The sequence below is a fragment of the Mercenaria mercenaria genome, chromosome 9 (genome assembly GCF_021730395.1).
Source record: "Mercenaria mercenaria strain notata chromosome 9, MADL_Memer_1, whole genome shotgun sequence".
NCBI lineage: Eukaryota > Metazoa > Mollusca > Bivalvia > Venerida > Veneridae > Mercenaria > Mercenaria mercenaria.
In genome coordinates, this window is record NC_069369.1 from 7,086,375 (window position 1) to 7,098,871 (window position 12,497).

At 32.8% G+C, this 12,497-nt stretch overlaps 1 protein-coding gene across 1 annotated transcript in view; it reads left to right on the plus strand.

Annotated features, from left to right (window-relative positions):
- Window positions 1-10,850: 10,850 nt before the first annotated feature.
- Window positions 10,851-12,497, plus strand: part of LOC128559391 (nuclear transcription factor Y subunit alpha-like) — a 28,414-nt gene continuing 26,767 nt past the window's right edge. The window contains exon 1 of the mRNA XM_053550773.1: window positions 10,851-11,040. The gene's annotated coding sequence lies outside the window, so the exon portion shown is untranslated. The remainder of the gene's footprint in view (window positions 11,041-12,497) is intronic.

The following is a 12,497-nucleotide window of genomic DNA, read 5'->3' on the forward strand; positions in this document are numbered from 1 at the left end:
AGCAACTTTAAATCAGACAGAGAAATATATACGCCTTTGGGAATCTTAAGTTAGAATTTATTATACTATAACCGTTTTGAAAACTTAGACACAAATCATCGTACATTTCCGTATTTGTTTTTATGCTCCCCGACGGCGGAGGATATATAGTCGTCGCTTTGTCCGTCCGTCTCACGTTTCTTGTCCAGAGTATTTCCCAGCAACCATTGACTGAAATTTAGCGGAACTTCGTAGGAAGCTTCACTATTAAGAGGAGATGCACATGTTGTCTTCATGTTCCGGTCGGGTGAGTTATTGCCCTTAAACTATATGTGCCCAGTCAGTAAATTCCACGTCTGTTCTTTTAAAATGCACATTTCGTGGAGTATCCATCAGTTTTACCGATATTTTTTGTTACCTTAAGGTACGGTAGTGGCTTTTTCATTAGCTCGAGTATCTGTAATGTTTTAAATATGAGAGTTTACATTGAAACCTGTTCTCTGCGGCGGCGGCGGCGGCGTCGGCAGTGGCGGTAGTGGCGGCGTCTGCATCACAAGTGTTTCACATGTAAGTAGTTTCTCAGAAACTACCTGGCCATATCATTTAACACTTCTCACATGTATAAAGCATCATTAGATGACATCACAGGACAAGAAACATAACTCTGGCTTTTATTTTGTAGATAGTTTCCCCCTTTTAAACTTGAAAATCTAGTTTAAATTTTGCCTGTAAGCTGGTTCCTCTGGCACTACTAGACCAAATGCACTCAAACCTCATAAATCAACGCTGTTATGAGATGACCTCACAGGACAAGCTACATGGATATAGCTTATATTTTGTCTAAATCATGCCCCCTTTTTAAGATTGCATGTTTTGGTTAAAGTTTTGCATGAAAGAAGGTTTGTCTAACCCTACCTGGCTGACACGCAAGTATTTGGCATCATAAACTGATCTCACAGGACACGTTACATAACACTAGCTTTTATTCCCTTTAGTTTCTATTAGAATTTCTGTGAAAGCATTGCATGTAATCAGGTTTTTCGGAAACTACTTGAATGGATGCTATCAAACTCATTAGAAGTCTTTGACATTTTAAATCAGGCTTATTTTTGACAAGCTTGTGTATCTTTTAACACAGAAATGTAACTACTGAAAACACAGATCACTTCTGTTCAGTTTACCATGAAATACAGAAGGTGTATTAAAGTACGCCTAGGGGAATCTAATATATACTCAATTCTTATATGCTTGTTTACGCTAAAATGACGTCACGTTAACGTTGACATCAATGTTTTTATTGCGACCAAGAAAGAGCGCTACTGCTTTAGATAAAAAGCATATTAGAATCAAAACAATGTCTAGAAAAATCGTGTTTTACTTAAATTCTCAAAATGGAATATACACCGCCAGAGTAATGTATTCCGCGGTCATATAACCTCTTTTTCGTGTATTAATAACGTTTAAACACTGTTTTTTCTATACGTTATTTCTTAAATGAACTCATCAAACTTACTAAGTCCTTTATCCAAATGTTCGTTATAAACATCAATAGTACATCATAACTGTCCCCTAAATCGGCATACAAAATTAAGTTCATACTATTATGTTATTATCACACAAATTCCTATGCTAATGATAATAATGACACAAAAGGAATATTACGTCACAGCAATAACTACCTACAGAATGTCAAAGACATATAAAGTAAAGTTTTATTGAAATTATTCAACAAAATACAAAAGTATCTTAGAATAGTATCAGACTTCTCTATAGTAGTCATAAAAAGCTTTGACCTTTTTTCTTCTTTTGCGTGCAAGTTGATATATTCTGTCGTATGACGTATCTTTGTAATTAATTAACTATTTCAGGCAAAACCGCGTCTAATTAATTACAAATGTTACAATCATGCTTATCCTTGGAGGAAGTTTTACAAAAATAGTCTTTTGTTAAGTAAATGTAAAGTTCGAAATAATGTGTACTTTACACTTTATCCTTTAAGATAATTTCCCGCAGCACGCTTTAGACCTTTAGAAAAAATGCTACTATCACCGAGCTTACTTCTCTGTATAACAATACATACAGCAAAGCTTGGCATGCATCTGCAAGGTTCTCAATGATCAGCACTATAAATCAAGTAGAAGTTGTTAATATATTTTTTAAAGATTAGAAAAGGTAACATTATAATAATATTCAGGTCCTCAATTTCAGTACTTTAGAGCATAGCCATATATAGCCAGCTAGTATAACATGTATATTTACCAAAAATAAAAAAAAATCAAATGTTATGTTACTTATAAGAAAAGTAATCTGTTTTGAATAACATCACTCTCTGTTCCCATGAAATTTGCTGTTAAGCAATTATGTGTGATTTTCTCTATGAATAAACTAAAACGGAACGTGGTCTAGGTCTAAGCCAAAAATAAAACTGCCTCATGCCTCATAATATCATATTTACTCAACAACACGGAACTACATTTTTGACTTCTTCACATGTAACACAGAGTATTCACACCTATTTGGTGTAAACAGTCATTGTAACCGTCGATTCAATGAAACTTCAATTAATGGTGGCTATATTGTTTCCAAAAGTATCATCCCTTCCAGTAAACACATTATATTGAGCCAGTTAAAGCCAAGAGTCATCAAAATTCTGAGCTTCTTTTCTAATCGATTTTCCTTTTGCTCTGTTTCTATAGATTTAAGCAATTTAATGAAATCTGCGTGAATTCAAAATCTGTTTTTATCTAGCTAGAGTTCTGCCTCATAGATCATTTTAAAGCAATAGAAATTTTGAACTTCTTGGCCTATCAGACCGATTTTAGATATACATGTTTTTCACTAAAGGTGCCGTTGTACTATTTATTCCTTTGTTTTTGATATCCTGGTTTCATTTATAGATACCATAAATTCTTTCTTTTTGATATCACTAATTTATTTATGGATATCACACGATCATTTTATGATATCATTTATTATTTCTGGTTATCATTAAATGCATTTTAATATATCAGTTCCTATTTACAGTTATCTATAAAGCAACTATATATTTTGTATCTTAAGATCAGTTTTATTTCATGATATCATTAATTCAATTTACTGGTATCTTCAGTTTTACTTTATGATATCCATGTTTTTGATATCACAGATAGAATTAAGGATATCACTAAATAGAACAATTTTGTGTACAGAATCCATTTTATGATATCGCTAAATGAATTTTAAAACTTTTAGATTCGATTTTGATACCATTAAATGTATTATTTCAGTATAAAAAACGACTTTAGAATATCTTAAAATTGATTTTATGATATCATAAAAGAAGTAAAAATCGTACAATAATGTCATTATGTACAGCAAAAATAGCATTGTGTAAAAAATGGCATCAACAATTATAGTTTACAGATCATTTATTGACCTTCTAATGAAATTAAGTTTTACAGAAACACAGCAATGCGAAGTGAAAGGAATAACTTAATTTAGTAGAATGTCAATAAGTGATTTGTGACCCATATATAGTTTAACAAATAAGACCGTAGGTAAACAATAGCAACCAACCCAGAAATTTGCCCACTAAATGATCTACTTAATGGATTCACTTGAAAGATACTGCTAACCTTGGCATAATACTTAGTTACTGATTATTAAGTATAGTTAAATCGAGTTACAGGGAAAGGCAATGTTGTTCTTGTGTTAATTCCGTCTGCTAGGATGCCTTAAATCATTTAAAGAAGTGAAAGAATTTTCAAAATCGACTTAAAAATGAGAAAGTTATGAGCATTTAGATATTTGATAAAAAAATGGCGGTCATTTTGTTTCCGTGGCAACAAAAAACAAAATGGCGGATTTATTGAATTTCTAGATACAATGTCATATTTGAACTGTATTTATTTATTTCTGTTAATTAATTTCTCTACTTTTTCCAGTTATAATGAAAGAAATTGCAATGTTTTACATCTTACACACAAGAAAGCTATGGAATTACATATTTAAAAGGGTATTTGCTAATAAAGAATTCAGCAGTGTGTAAATGACGTCATAATTACACTAAAATGGCTGCCCCCATGATCAGCCATTTTCTTAAATTTCAAATTGCCATATCTTTTTCAATAGTGGTCCGATTAAAAAAATTCTCTCAGCGTAATGAAAGGCTTGAGGATGGCTATCATATAAAATTAACTTTTTTTTAAAAGATATTTATAAATGATTTATTGATATCGTAAAATCATTACGGTATTTCAGATATCAAGAAAATATTTTAGGACATCCAATAAAGGATTGTATTTAGTTAGAAATATCAACTGCTATATCTTTACATTATTTATGATATCTCTAAATCATTCTATATCAGAAATTATATCCAAAGATTGAAAAAGTTCAATAAGTGATATTATTGAACACACTACGTTTATCAAATAGGTCTTTGAGTGGTTTGTCTCTTGATTTATCAAGGTTCAGAAATCAGATGCGCAAAAACTGAACCACGAGGGCGTTAAATATCAAAGCATTTGAACGATGATGCGTGGTAAATTAAACGATAAACCACAAGAAGGTCTAGATTGTTTTCATTCTTACATGCTCGTTGAAATATTTTGATAACAAAGTCTTCTTGGCTTCATTTATTCGAGTAGTAATAAACCAGGCAGCAATTTCACATAATAATTGACGTCACAGTGCTCTCTAAATGGTCCGTACGTCAACCGTTGTTTATCGCAGAATACACATACTAGTAGCTTTACCTTCATCATTCTTTAGATGAAAATCAAGTCGGGCCATGTTAGAATGTTAGCATTTAAGATGTCACTTAATGCATATAATGCTAATATAAAATGACATAAGGAATATAACTATATAAGCTATACATGTATAATAATAGTGGATGAATAGTACAACGACACAATTACACTGCATATGTTTAACACAAGTAAGCGCGAAACGACCATATTGTTGATTCACTAGAGACTTTAATCCTATTTAAAAAAAGTTATGTCGTTCTAAAGGACTTTTGATTTTTTAAAACTTAAACAGCAGAAAAATGTTAATAATAATCAAAGTAGTTCTGCATGTTACGATCATCTTTCCTTTCTACAATGCAGGATTGGATTTATTATCGCGATTTTTTTCTTTAAAATTTCAGTATTTAGAACATTTGACAAGTAAAATTGATAGGGTCGTGTCTTCGATTTTACGCCAGTCCAATATAATTATAAAAAATGTGAGTCTATCGGAAAATCACAATTGCAATGACATTTTTTTCGCAAATGACGTAGATTTTTCACATTTGAACTCAACATAGTGTCTTTTATACTCCCAGTTCGGTATGCCTTTTTAGATATCCGCTCATGAATTACGAAATAAAAACAAATTGAACGCATTATCTGGAATTATTTATTTGTTAGTATAATTTATCTGTATTAAGGAAGAAACATTGCCGTTTTTATAGATGTAACATTCAGGATTTGGGATTTATATGAAGCATGATTTTCCTTTTTCTAATAACGTGTCCTGGCTTTATTCTGCCTTATCCGGACAACGACGTTATGCCATAACTTCTGGTTTATCAAACCTGCAGAACTACCTTAAAAAATCGGCTTGAAACAGTTATGACATTTTTACAATGCAATCTAGTGTTATTTGATGTAGTACCTAAAAAAAAAATTTAATAACAGAAATAAAAAAAACATTAAACATTAACAATGTCAGGCCCTTAGTTCATAATATAATAAAATTATAATTTATCAGATTGTTTACACACAGAGTAAGGATACCACACTAAAGTTAGGTCATACCGAAATAGTATGCCTTTATAATTATATGTCGTATAGTGTAGTGTTGTAGTGTTGTATATATATATAGCAGACTGGGTTTGTCTTCTTTTATTCTGTTCATGAGGAGTAATGAAATATGCAACACGTCTCACACACCCACCCCCACGTATCAGCACCATCTTATAGCGGAATTCTACCATAATAAAAAAGAATGCAATTATTGTAATAAACAGAAATAGAAAGCCGCAACATCACCTAGAGTCTAATCTCTGAAGAAAGTCATGAAAAGTTTGTTTTTAACATTGAACAAAATATCTTAATATTGTATAACATGAAACTGTTTTCTCAACAGTCTTTATTCTTTTGTGTGTAAAATGATACATTTTTTCTGTGAGTAATTAATTATCTATTTCGTGCACAAAGGGTATCTCTTTAAATAAGTTTCGCAGAGACATTTTAATAGCATTACCACCTACAAAAGATTAAAGATAAGACCTTTTACCTTTTATCGGAGCCAGTTTTAGACAGCACATTGAATTGTGTCTACTAGTATTGCAACGTACTAAAGACAACGAGTAAATGCATGCGCCTGATTGCGCTTCTGGCGGCACATCTATAAAGATAAAAATTAAAAAGCTTCTTCTTTAGCGAGAGCAGTTGGCGGATGTCCACACCTTGACTGGAAGGGACAATTTATTTTGAAAAAAAAAAACGACAGATGTCATATATATCTTCCCTTTCACCATCCCCAGCAGTCTATGCCAAAACAGCTGGGAAAAGTACCAAATTAGCGCTTAAACACAAGTCAGGATATCAGCCGTGGCCGAAAATCGAACCGGGATCATTGGCGTTTTAGTCCAGCCTCGTCCTTACTGCGCCAGTCTGTTGTTAATATGGAAACACTACATTATATAAGTTACAGTTTATAATTATATACTCTATAGTTTTAGCTAAAGTATTTACATTCACTGGTTATGTTTGCATCAGAAAAGCGGATGCTCATGCAAATGAAAGTTCAAGTACCTGCACATGTGACAGTGCTTTTTTAAATCACTTGATATAATGAACCAGCTTTTAGAACTTATATTTCAATATTGATATTAAATTGATACTCTGATTAGCATCTTCTAATGTTTATGTGAGAGAACATTGCAAATCAGTTCTCATTTTTTTCTTTTAAACAACACTCACTGCACTGGTCTTTTATTGTCAGTTTCTCATTTGGTCTTGATAAGCTTTGCAGTATCATGTCTTAGCTCTCTTAGCTCTCGGACCTGTTATTGTTTATTATCTTTAACTTGGGTCTTCCTCAATAAGATGTTATTGTAATTTTACATTTTAAATAGTTGTATATTTTTATTAGTCATAATACCATAATTGTATATTATCATTCTATTGTTTTGTTATTGAAAGCATCATGGCACTTGTCATATGGTTTTCTTTCCATAAGGACATATATTCATATACACAAATAAATTATCTATGATAATAATAAAAATAAATAAAAAATATGTCACGGTATAGGACATATAATAAAAGGGGAGAAAGAGTGTAGGCGGCCGGGTAGCTTAGTCGGTACAGCATCGGAACGGTATTCCGAGGCCCCGGGTTCGAGTCCCGGTCTGGATGCATATTAGTCTCACCCTGTGACATTTTGCGCCCAACGTGGAATCATGACGGCATTAGACTGGTTAGTCTCCGACGCCTGTAATTGCTTGTATATAAAGTACCGGTTGAAATTCGAGGACGAATTTCAAAAATGGCGAGTAAATATGTCACGGTATAGGACTTATAATAAAAGGGGAGAAAGAGTGTAGGCGGCCGGGTAGCTCAGTCAGTAGAGCATCGAAACGGTATTCTAAGACCCCGCGTTCGAGTTCCGGTCTGGCTGCACATTTTTCTCACCCTGTGACATACAGTAGCCTACTGTAATATACGTACGTGTTACTTATTAATAATTAACGTTTTTAATTCTTCATCCTGTCTCGTCCTCTAACACACTGGGTATTCGGCTACCTACTCGTGTGAGCGATACCGTCCTCGTGTGATTTATATACATGTAGGCTGTATAGGGTAAATAAAAACAATGCCAACGTATGACACATATTTAAGGATGTTGAATATTTTATAGACAAATTCGTCCGAGGCAATGCATTAATTCGTTCTGGTGAAAATATCAGTCATCAATAATATTGATATGACTATAAAATTTGAAGAAATATATCGAAATTCGTGTATTTTGACGTTTTGGGACGTATTTTTCTTTCTTCAAAGTTCAAATAACTGAAATTGCCACTTTCCTTGGTAGAACTATACATACTCAGCTACAAAACGTATGAATCCTATACCTGAAATTTATTTTTGTTGACAAAATTTCAATTATTTGATGATACCTCTGACGATGGATGTAAATAAACAATGATACCTACCCGTTTGCACATAGATACCGTCCTCGTTATGTCATAAAGGTCGAAACTAGTCAAGAATGTGTTGTCTTGGTAATTTTAAATCCTTTTGATCAATGAACATTTATAAAACTCCCCACAGCGACTTCCCCTTACGGCAATGGAAGGTACCGCTGTGAGTAGCGTGGTAATTAATAAGAACTAGATGATGGAGTACATCATGTGAAACCCGACCTATGATAGATCTTTTTGATTAAAATGTTAACTTTTAAGATGTAAAGAAGTGAGAGTGGACCGTGTTGACAGTATTTCACCAACATTGAGCCTTCCCTAACACCCACCCTCTACTCCTACATATTCTATCCTCTCGTTTTCTTGAAGTTCTTCTTCTTTTTCTCCTTCAGTCTCACAAAAACGACACAACTTGTGGACGCACCGTGCACCTGTGCATATGGTAAGACCTTCCTTTTCTTCCCTAAAGGGAATTCGGACCCCTCTCCTAATCTGTGCATGTATGCGTTCGGCTTCATCAATTTGCCTTATATCGTATCGGGTAATATTCGCCTCTGTTTGTAGGCGCACCCTCCATTAAGGTAGTGCAAATTACGCAAGTTATTTACAAGTGCATACAATATACACAGATTGGATTGTTCATACTTCAACTTACTCCCTGGCTTCAGATTCATAATCACCATTTGCAATACATGAATTCACAACATGACGACAGACGCCAAAACAAGTAAGATGATATTTTAATAAAGTTTATATCAGACGAGCTGTAATAACTTTGATATAATATACAAATAGTTACCTAGAACAAGCATAGGGTGTATCCAGGATTTTTGTCAATGGGGCCCGTCAAACAGCAAAAGTATATAGTTTCATCAAAATTTCTCGTCGTTTTCACTTTTTCATTTCCCACCATTTTAGGTCCGATTTTAAACATTTTGAGAATTAGCAAATTTCTTGAGGCTTGAATTTGTCCGACAAACCTGCAAACCTACTAGAGGGGGTAACAATGAAACAGTATTGTCACTGTCAGTCTCATTTTCTGCAGGGCCTACGGTCCTGGGTCCCTTTGGTTCATTGGGGCGTAGGAACGGGGGCGGGGCTAATCCTGGCCAAAATTAGAGTATCAGACATTAAGTAACAGAACAGAACAGAACATGATCTTTATTACACCCAAGTAATTATACAATATGGGGATTAAACATAATGACAGTACATAATAACATGTTTACATGAACTTCCGACAGGCAAGTATTATTTTGTTGTTGGGGGAAATCATGAATGTATCAGAAATGTTATACATCTAGTAGAAATGGGAAGGCAAATTTACATCTCCAGTAAGGGGGCATCACAATGCCTATAGGTAATACTTCTATTATAGAGACCGCTGCAATGAAATATTAGTGGAATAGCCGAATTCATATCTTCTTGATGAGTGGATATTTTAAACAAGACAAGACAACACGTACTTTTATGAAGTCGCAATGCAATTGGTAAGTACACACAATATTGGGTATATGTGGATGGATCTTGGTAGCAAATTTGAAGTGGCTGAAGGGTATAGAAGACCCAAGTTTTATCTTTATCTTGGTTGCTCATTGCATGTTATCGCTAAATTTTAGAAAAGGGTTTGCGTCAATGCAATGTTCATTTCAATAACGATATCTCAATATCCGCTCGATTGACAGAAACAACGAGGATGTTATCATGGAACAACGTCAGAGGTATCCCTTTTTCTGCACAATGTCTTCCAAAAAAGCGCTCTTATTTTACTGTGCTTCCAATTTTTGTGAAACGAAAGCAATGGCTAACACACAGAATGCCTGCTTTTCATTTTCTTAAGAAACAACTCCTAATATAATCCTAAATAATATCATTATTTGTGAAAATAGATAACATCGCCCTAAAATGTCTTCATTTTCGCGACAAAAAACGTATTTTTTTCTCAATTATTCATATCATATGAGATAGAAATTTGACATGGATATAGTTAAAGGGTAAGGAAAGCCTGACAATAGATTAATTTGATATGAAAGCCCTCCTCACCTAATAGTCAGCAGTATATAAATTTTGAAAGTAATGTTTATTATGCACCGTACTATATATAACATTTTCTAAAATCCCTATAATATGTCGGCTAAAGTCTTAAAACATCCAAAGAGCTATAAAAAATAAATTTATATCGATACTTCTTTGAAACATATTATTATTTGTGTATAGATCTGTACATTTCTTATCCAGTCAACTTTTATAGGATAATCATGTTTCGTAGAAATGTAGCCTGTAGTAGATAATGTGTTACTTAAAAGTTATCTGATCTTATTCAAAGTAAAAAAAGTCTTACTTCGTGGTACCATTTAGTTGTCATTTTTTGCAATGATTGCTTGATATTACCCAGTTTTTCAATATTTTTGTGATAAGTTTGAGTCTTTCTTATTTGCCTGTGATATGTCTTCCTATGTCATACCCTATTATATGCCAAGGACCACAATGGAAATATGGGATTTTTCTATCTCTTTTTAAAATTTGTGTCATCCTTTGCTATATAATGTTGATGACATGGTTGTATTTAACATACATTTTGTTCATTGTTGTTTGTATGTTTTATATGGTGCCATGAAATTGTACATTGTATGCAGAAATAAATCTATCTATCTATTTCGATTTGGTTTATTGAGACCTGTGATACTAGAAAAATTACAAGAGAGTTATTCTTATGTGCAGGTGCGCCATTTCCGTTCTACTGACAAAAACGTATTTTTGTCATTTCATATGATAAACCTTGAGCTGGCCACGCTAAAATACATTGGTTTTTATTCAGACAGGACGTTTGCACGTTCCAGTCGTTCAAGAAACACATAGGAGTTTCAGGTTTTAAAAAGGTAACTAAGTTGATAATTTCGGACGTCACATATCCGGATGGAAGTTGCTAGTCAGTTATGTAGGCCTACTGTGTTACCAGTGTGTATGATATTGTTATAATATTATAGAAATTATAACTTGATAAATGAGTGGTTTTTGGCTAATTTCTTATGTACAGCCAAACTAGTGTTTCCTGCAGACTCTAAAAGGGGCATGGTGCTTCCCTTGAAAAAGGGCACTTTTAACGCGTGGTTTGGCATTGAAAGGGCAATGCCTGCTGCACAGTAAATGGGCCAATTTTTTCAAAAAACATGTAACTGCATTTTATTTATAGAGGAACATCTGTTTTAAGTTTTGTTAAAACTGTTTTCAATGTGTCTTATTAGTATTCAAATGCTGCAGTAAAAAAAAAATCACATAATCAACCAAAAAAAAATTTGAAAGCCATTTTATGGCTGAAAATAGGCCGTTTTTTCATGTAATGCGTTAGCATTGGATTTTTACACTTTTCAAAAAATGCTACAGTATTTTCAAATAACAAAATATAAGTTTGATTTGAATACCTTTAAACAGATAATTTTATTAGCTTTAAAATGATGTATAACATTGATGATCACTGAAGTCGTTACATTTTTATGAATATGATAATAAAGAGTGACTCGTGTAACACCACTGTTTTTAACAAAAATGCTAAATTTTGAATTGAACACAAAATGTCTTAATTTTACATATTCAAAATAATTTTCTTGCTCACTGTCTTACTATGTATTTGACGAATATGAAGAAAATGCTTGCAGAACTTATCAATGGACATAAAAATTTTAGTAAAAAAGTCCATTTAAGCACCCAAAAAACCATTTGCGTGAAAAAAAGTGTAACGTCCGTCCCCCACTATTATTTTATAATTGAATATGAATATATTGATATTAATTACTTTCATATATGCTTAATGACATACTTATCATGAAAAAATGAAAAATAAATAGATCTGCAGCCTTGCTGGGAAAAAAATGACGAAATATCAGAAGTTGTGTGTAACATCCGTCCCTGTAACGTCCGTCCCCCTATATATGCTTTTCTTAATCTTGTACAAAATGCAGTGTTTTCATGTTTTGATGGTAATATCTGATACTATTATTTCACAAGAGTATGTAAAAAGTATGAAATTATCAAAAATAATGTTGAAAAAATTTTTTTTTCATACTTTTGAGTATTTTAAATTGAAAACTAGAAAAAAACCTGAAAATTAGAGCAAAAATCTTTGTTTTTTATGCTATGTGAGGAAATTTAAATGAAATTAACTCCTGTTTGATAGGACATGCATCAATAAGTAATAAATACATAAAAAGATTCATTTAGATTTATATGATGTTGTATCATCTTCATCTGAAAAATAGGGGGACGGACGTTACAGAAAAGGGACGGATGTTACAAAAATTGTGATAATTGAATATTTCATATATTCTGATTTTGTTAT